This window comes from Neophocaena asiaeorientalis, unplaced genomic scaffold (genome assembly GCF_003031525.2).
Source record: "Neophocaena asiaeorientalis asiaeorientalis breed wild unplaced genomic scaffold, Neophocaena_asiaeorientalis_V1.1 scaffold258, whole genome shotgun sequence".
NCBI classification, from domain to species: domain Eukaryota; kingdom Metazoa; phylum Chordata; class Mammalia; order Artiodactyla; family Phocoenidae; genus Neophocaena; species Neophocaena asiaeorientalis.
Window position 1 is genome coordinate 5,635,897 of NW_020172591.1, and position 7,897 is coordinate 5,643,793.

Genomic DNA, 7,897 nt, shown 5'->3' on the forward strand with positions numbered 1-7,897 from the left:
TTCAGTAGAAAATTGCAGAACATATAGAAACCACATGATGAATAGTCTTTATCCCACCTATGGAATTTTAAATCTAAAATTTAAAGCTATGGAAGTTTACATAGTGGAGTGAATGACATGATCTATTGCATTTTAGATTTTCTCTGTCAGTAAGTACTCATTAAATTCATTAATTTGAACAATAAAGAGAATAAACTGGAGGGAAGGAAGGGAAGGAAGACCAGTAAGTTGTTGTACTGAAAATGAAGAGATGGTGGCAGTTTCATTCTTATTTTAGAGTGGAATTAACAACACTCGGTGCCTTTAAGTATAATTGATGGCTTTCTTTCCTAGTGGCTTCCCAAAGTGTGCCAAGCTTTTCCTCCCCAAGTCATTCGTAGATTATTTGGGGGACACGGTAGTATAGAATAGTATATAACCCAGCTCACTGGATTGCATTACAAAATGGACTAAGTATAGATTTAGAAATCACACAACTCAGTGTTTTATCTGAAGATACTCTTATCTAAAGTGACAGTAGTGCCTACCTCTTAACTTGGAGTCTAGGGTTAAGTCAAATTTACACAATCATATTTACTTCTCTCCTAAATTAAACTCAGACCAAGACTGACTGACCAATGGATCTGCAGAGGGAACTAGTCAGGTGCAGCCTATGGGTTCTCATTTCTGCCTTACTTCAGACAGAAGGGAACAGTGTAAGGAGTCAGGAAGGATATTAATTGCTTCTAACTTTGTGGTTCCATAAAAGCATCTAGAGACGCCAGTTTATCACTCTATAATTTTCCAAAAGCCTTTCCATTTTTGTTTTAAATGAACAATTCTTGCTCTAGGGACAAAAATTTGGAGAAGACTAATATATAATTTTCATTTTATCTTATATAAAATAGCAGAATGTTAAAAATAAGATACAAAATAATGAAAAATGGAATGCTTTTAAGAAATTATGTCTCTGATCATTGAGCAAATATTCAAGCATGTGCACACAAAATGGCAACCCCCCTAAGTCTTATCAATAAATGTTAGCTTCAAAATTAAGCTTGGCCAAAGAGATACCCTCTGTTATTAATGGGATCATGCCCAAACCTTATGCATCATATGGGAAGCTATTAACTCACAGATCAGCCAAATAATTTTGAAATAGTCTATTTTTAATACTCTTGTATTAAAATCCATTATGGTTTGAGGTTTGATATAGAAATGTATGACAGTGATTCTTTTTCTCCTTAGTGCTACATTAGAGTCTGAGGTAGAAGTCTTGGGGAAGAGTAATGTTCACGAAGCCATTAGATACAATAATGATAACAGAAAGAGGGATGGCTGACTAGCATCATATGTACCTTCAATGCATGTCACATGTCTTCATAAGGGGACTTCATATTTCCCCTAGAGTTCCCCATGGGGAAAACCTATGCTTATTTTCTAGTTTGATATCTCAGAAACTTTCCATCCTTATGAGATTCTACTCAAGGTCCCCATTATAAGAATCAAAACAAGATTTTTTACCCACCCGGGAGACTCTGCAGTGTGATGCTATATGCCATCTATCTAGATTGCTCACCGGTGTCAGGCATAGGGAAGCTCTTGTGTACCTCAGGTCCTGGTCTATTCTTCACCTTCTTATGCATGAGTTTGGGCATATGACTTAACCCAGCTGTGTCTCAGTTTCTCCCGTGTAAAAAGTGTGAGAATTATAATTACTTACCTCTTAGGGTTGTTATGACACTAATTAATGCGTTAGAACTCTGTGAATAAAAATCACTTTGCACAGATGTTAATGATTATTATTCAAAGGACAGCCATAAGGCCAGCTGCAGTAGAAGAAGGTGGTGGGCAGGTTTTTAATCTCCTTAATGAAGGCCAAATAGCAGTTAGTAGGAAAAATAGTGAAGAAAAACAAAACAATTAACAAAGGATCTAAAATGAAGGCATTCTATAGCAGACCTCAAGCAACCAGGCATCTACTGAAAATGAATGTGGGGTGCGTATTCCGCAACCGAAAATCACTGGAACTTTTAACAGCCTATGGCAGGGGCCCATAACCCCCCTCTGCCAGCCGAGGACCACTAGCAGTCAGCGTCCTGTTAGGAACCGGGCCACACAGCAGGCGGTGCGCGGCAGGCAAGCTGAAGCTTCATCTGCCGCTTCCCATCCCTCTCATTACCGCCTGAACCATTCCCACCCTCCACCTCCCCACCCCACCTTCCGTGGAAAAACTGTCTTCCACGAAACCAGTCCCTGTTGCCAAAAAGACTGGGGGCCACTGGCCTATGGCAATAGTTCACCAAAGAGAAAATGCTTTGAACAACACTTGAATCCTAGGGGTATGAACAAATTTTGAGGGATATTGCTATACTCTGTATATACAATCAAAATGACTAATTCACTTAAAAGGCACCATGTGGGGCTTCCCTGGTGGTGCAGTGGTTGAGAGTCTGCCTGCCGATGCAGGGGACACAGGTTCGTGCCCCAGTCTGGGAAGATCCCACATGCCGCGGAGCGGCTAGGCCCATGAGCCATGGCCGCTGAGCCTGCACGTCTGGAGCCTGTGCTCCGCACGTCTGGAGCCTGTGCTCCGCGATGGGAGAGGCCTCAACAGTGAGAGGCCCGCGTATCGTAAAAAAAAAAAAAAAAAGGCACCATGTGAGTCCACCTGTCACCATCCTTTTATTGTTTCGTAATTCAAGATGTGAAAACTAATAAATCCTTAGGGATTGCAGAAGGGACAATGGTCAAATTAGAGAATTCCAGAATCTCCCTTATCTGCTTTTTTATAATTGAGAAAGATGTTTTGTCTTAATGATATTTGAAAGACTGATATTTTTACAGATATCATGGTTATTTTCTTGTGATTTCTGTAATTGTATCCTTCTGGCTTCTGCCCATGGTTCGCTATCCAGTTACCCCTGCGGAAGCTTGAGGACGACAGGTACTCAGTTCTCTCTGAAAAATCTTGCATACCATGACCTAGAAATCTTGTAGGATGGTTTCTGTAAGTTTTCTGGATCAACAAGGATAGTCTGAGCATAAAGTTAGGGAATTCTAAATTCCTTTCCATCCTTAGATTACAGACTTCCTAGCACCCACACCTTGCAGATTATTTACTTCACATCTTGCTCTTTCTACTAAGACTTCTGCAACATGACTTAAGCATTCCCAAGGTTATAAGCTGCTACGATAGTCTAAGGGCAAATACGTCATGACAGTGCACTGTAGTTGTGGGAGCAGGGAGGTAGTTAAGCAATAAGTGGTCCAACTGAAAGGCTGGGGAACTTGCTCTTGAGGTCAGGATTGGAGAAGACCACTTGTTATCTTTTGCATCTAAACTGTAACTGACAACTGCTTAGATTTGTGGAAATCAGATTTAACTTGAATTGAATGTGTACTATATGCCAGGCTGTTTTCCCATTTCAGATTAAAAAAACAAAACAAACAAAAAACAAATATAATAGGTGTTTCATTCCATCTCTTTTCAAGGAGGAAACTGAGGTGCAGAGAAATTAAATAGCATCCTAAAATAGTTTAGCAAACTAAGATACCTTTGGCTTCCAGTCTAGTGATCCCCCATTTATACCCTGTGGCTTCCTCTGATGTCATCATTATTTAAGTATCTAAAGAGGCTCTATGAAACATGAGTATGCCACTTCCTGATGGACCCTGCCCTAGGTCACAAGAATACTCTTAGATACACTCAAGTTCCACTTGTAAAGAAGTAAAAGTAGTAGCCAACTTGAATGACACTAAACAGCAGTAGCAGAAAGATGAGAAAAGAGGCTAAAATAGTCTTTGTCACCAAATCACCATGGTTAGGGAAACCATGGGCTTGCCCATTTTTATAACCATAATTTATGGATAATCTATGTATCATCTCTACTAAGTCTAGGGATGACATAACAGTCAAGAGAGACTAGATCCTTTCCTTCAAGAACTTAACCATCTCTGAGGAAGACAGTCATGAAACAAATAAGTTCCCAAACAAACATTTAATTTCAAGTGTGAGTAGTAGTAAAATGAATGTAAATATTTAGTTACCATAATACCCAAAGTGTACAAAACAGCTGCTAATTTTTCCAAAATAGCTGTATTATTTTTAATGTAAAAAGAATCTAATTTCAATTAATGTTCTACACCCTTATACCCAAATGGGATTGCCTGCTGTCTTTGCCCTGGATTTTTACCGTTCTAAGGGCTTCCAGTGCACTTTAAGACTCTGCATTGAAGGGAGATAGAATTGTGGGTAGTGTTACCATAAGGGAATAGTAAACCAGATGTCAGGAAAGTAGCCTGAGAGGTTGAGTCAGGAATAAGAGAACTGTGGACCCTGCCATGTGGCCTGGCTCAATCACCCAGGGAATTAAGAGGTCTGGTGTCAGGTCCTGGACAACCCTGACCAAGAACAAAGGGACTTCTTCTCCTGAACCTGTAGGTGAAATGAAATCTACAGGTTGATCTCAACGGCACTGTTCTTCAAAATGGTCACTATGACCACAGGAATCTCCTTACCACTCACTCAGCATTTGAACTTGAATACTGGAACTGTCTTAGCATTTGTAGATAGCAAGTGTGTAGGAGCTGAGACTTCTTCATTTGTTTGCATAGGTGCCTTGATTTTTAGAATATTCTCCCTGTTAAAAGTCTGTTTAAAATGGTCTGTTAGGGCTTCCCTGGTGGCGCAGTGGTTGAGAATCTGCCTGCCAATGCAGGGGACACGGGTTTGAGCCCTGGTCCGGGAAGATCCCACATGCCGTGGAGCAACTGGGCCCGCGAGCCACAACTACTGAGCCTGTGCATCTGGAGCCTGTGCTCCACAAGAGAGGCCGCGACAGTGAGAGGCCTGCACACCGCGATGAAGAGTGGCCCCTGCTTGCCGCAACTAGAGAAAGCCCTCGCACAGAAATGTAGACCCAACACGGCCAAAAATAAATAAATTAATTTTTTTTTAAAAAAAAGGTCTGTTAGAGGTGTTACAGTCTCTGAATTAAGCTGTCTCTTTCTGTACTGAAGAACAGCATTATATCCAGTGCACTGCCCTGCGTCAGCTCGAATAATGGGGTACAACAGCAATATAATGGGATATTATAGCAATTCCTAACCCATTCCACACCTGACTGACCCCAGTAATGAGTCAATAAGGTCTGTAGCTCTGTAATGGGAGCTTACGCAGTGGAACATTGAGGCAGGACATTGCAAAACAAAACCTAGGAGCTGTACTAGACCAGTTACTGTGGCTCCTAATATTTATAAAAGGCAATTCAATCTGTAATCTGATCTCTGTGTGGTACCTGGAGCTTCTTTTGCTTCCTTTTAAGAATCACTTCTCTTTATCAAGTTCCTTATGCCAAAATAAATGAGGTCTTCTTGCTAAAATGAGACATCTAAGATTTACAACTTTGGGAATTCCCTGGCAGTCAAGTGTTTAGGACTCTGTGATTCCAGTGCAGGGGTTGCAGGTTCAATCCCTGGTCAGGGAACTAAGATCCCACAAGCCATGTGGTGTGGCTGATAATAATAATAATAATAAAACAAAAGATTTACAACTTTGAGTTCTTAAAAGGAGGAAGTAGAATGAATGAAAACAAGACTCATCACATAAAACTGAGTGTCCTCTGCTGCTGACCTCTCATTCTAAGCTCAGATTTCGAGGATGTGTATCCAGAAGGGACATATTAGTCAGGATTATGGCCTTCTCTCTTTGGTTCTACCAATACTTTTCATTATTTTAATTCTTCAACAGTTTCTGATGGTACACATCTCTTAATCCTAAAAATCATTTGAGGTAACTAAAAGTTGGATGCTTAGAACACCTGCCCCATGATCTCAGATTGATTAATTATGAAAAGTTCAGCAGGCACCTCTTAAAACCTAAATGATATTGTAATTGGATGGAGAATAGTATTGCTGGGAACTGAATTATGTACTCCACTCCACACTCATATGTTGAAGCCCGAACCCCCAATGTGACTGTATCTGGAGATGGGGCTTTTAGGAGGTAATTAAGGTTAAATGAGGTCATGAGGGTGAAGTCTTAATCTGATAAAATCTTATAAAGCCACTTTATAAGAAGAGAAAGAAAGAGAGGTCTTTCTCTTTCCCAGCACACATATCAAGGAAAGGCCATGTGAGCACATAGCAAGAAGACGGCAAGCCAGGAAGTGACCCTCACCAGAACTTGACCATACTGGCACCCTGATCTAGGACTTCTAGCCTCCAGAACCGTAACAGAATGATTTTTTATTGCTTAAGCCACCAGTGAGCTGGCAGAAGTTAGGGTTGTGAGGATTGAGTCGGTGTACCACCACCTTCTCTCCACCCTGTCTGCGTCTCAGCCAGGTGTCCAGGACGACCAGCTGTTGACAGATGTAAAGACCCATGGGAGTCTGAAGTCCCAGTCTGTCTACCACTTGATCTTTGTGTGCCTAACTACAACCATCAACCTCACAAACTGTTGAAGAATATTCTTACATGACTGAGCAATTTCTTGGGGAAGTAGTGATCTGGCTCCTGATTCAAACTAAGTTCTCTGGCCTTCTCTCAGCCTATATGAGAAATTTAGAAATGACTGTCACTCCCAAATGGGACATGGGGATGGGCTCTGCCCTTTCTCTCTTAGAAATACCATTCTAGCCCTCTTCTTTCTTTGCCCCCAAATTCTGTTATTCCACAAACTCCAGTCAAAAAATAGTCACCAGTTCCCTAATTAAAGACTCACCCCCAAATTTCACATGCACATAACTTAGGGGCATCCAATTGTATGAGAAGAGGAGTCAAGTACCACCAACCCCCATAATGAGGAGGGTGGACTGGAGAAGTACAGTACACCTCTCCTATACCTTTCTCCAAATCTCTTCTCTCTGATGCTCTTCTCACTCTCACACTCTTTCTTCACCTCACCAGTGGAGAAACAAACCAGTTCTTCTAGCTCTTATAATCTCTTCCCCAAAGGCTTTATTCTGACACCTTGCCTTCATTGAAATGTCTTCATTGAAACAGCAACCTTCTGTCTTTCCTCCCTTCCCATACTCCCCCTTCTTCCATGGGTGCACGCATGCATGTGTTTTGTAATTTTTTTAATGTTCCTGTGTCGGGAGTGGAGGAGTGAGAAAAGCAATAAAACTCATTGTTCCCTTTTTCAGTGTACTGCCACACGTAAGCACTTCACCGTTCACCCCCTTCCACGTAATTTGTATTGCCTCACTGCAGATAAAGGAGCTTCTATAGATACCCAAGACAGCACAATTGAGTTCCTGATGAAACTTTTTCTGCTTGGCTTTGTAAATAGATTTGACAACAGCTTCCAGGAAATTGCATCTGATGTTTCAAGGCTAGACCTGGCTGTCAAGCATGCTGAGTCATAATCACTGAGTCAGAGTTTCATGCTGTAAGAGAACTTTTCTAAGATTAGACAACCTCCTTGCTTTGGGATAAGGAAAGCAGCAGAGTTCCCTAGTAAATGATGCTGAATAGGTAGAAAATACCTATTTTTTTAATATTTCCTGTTTTTAAGGGGTTGTATTATTTGTTTGTTTTTTCTTCAAGGTCTTATTAGTGTCTCACAAGTCAAACACAACTCTGAGCTCAACTACCTGGGAACTAGAAGCTTATAGCTTGTATTATTTTTTTCTAATAAACATAATTATGGAAGAAAGTAAGAGATGTGACATGAATAGCTTAATTAAGCTTTTTTAGGATTAAAATAAACACATAGCTAAATGCCATGAGACTAATGTTAGAGACCTCAATATTGCAAAAGTAAAATATTAGTCACAGAGCCATATTATCTTTGCTCTAATCCTTAGATGTTCAAAAATGACAAAGAATCTGCTGATTTGTTAGAAATGGTGGCCTATTTATGACAAATTCACACACAGGACCCAGAAGTTCCAAATTAATTGGAACCCAC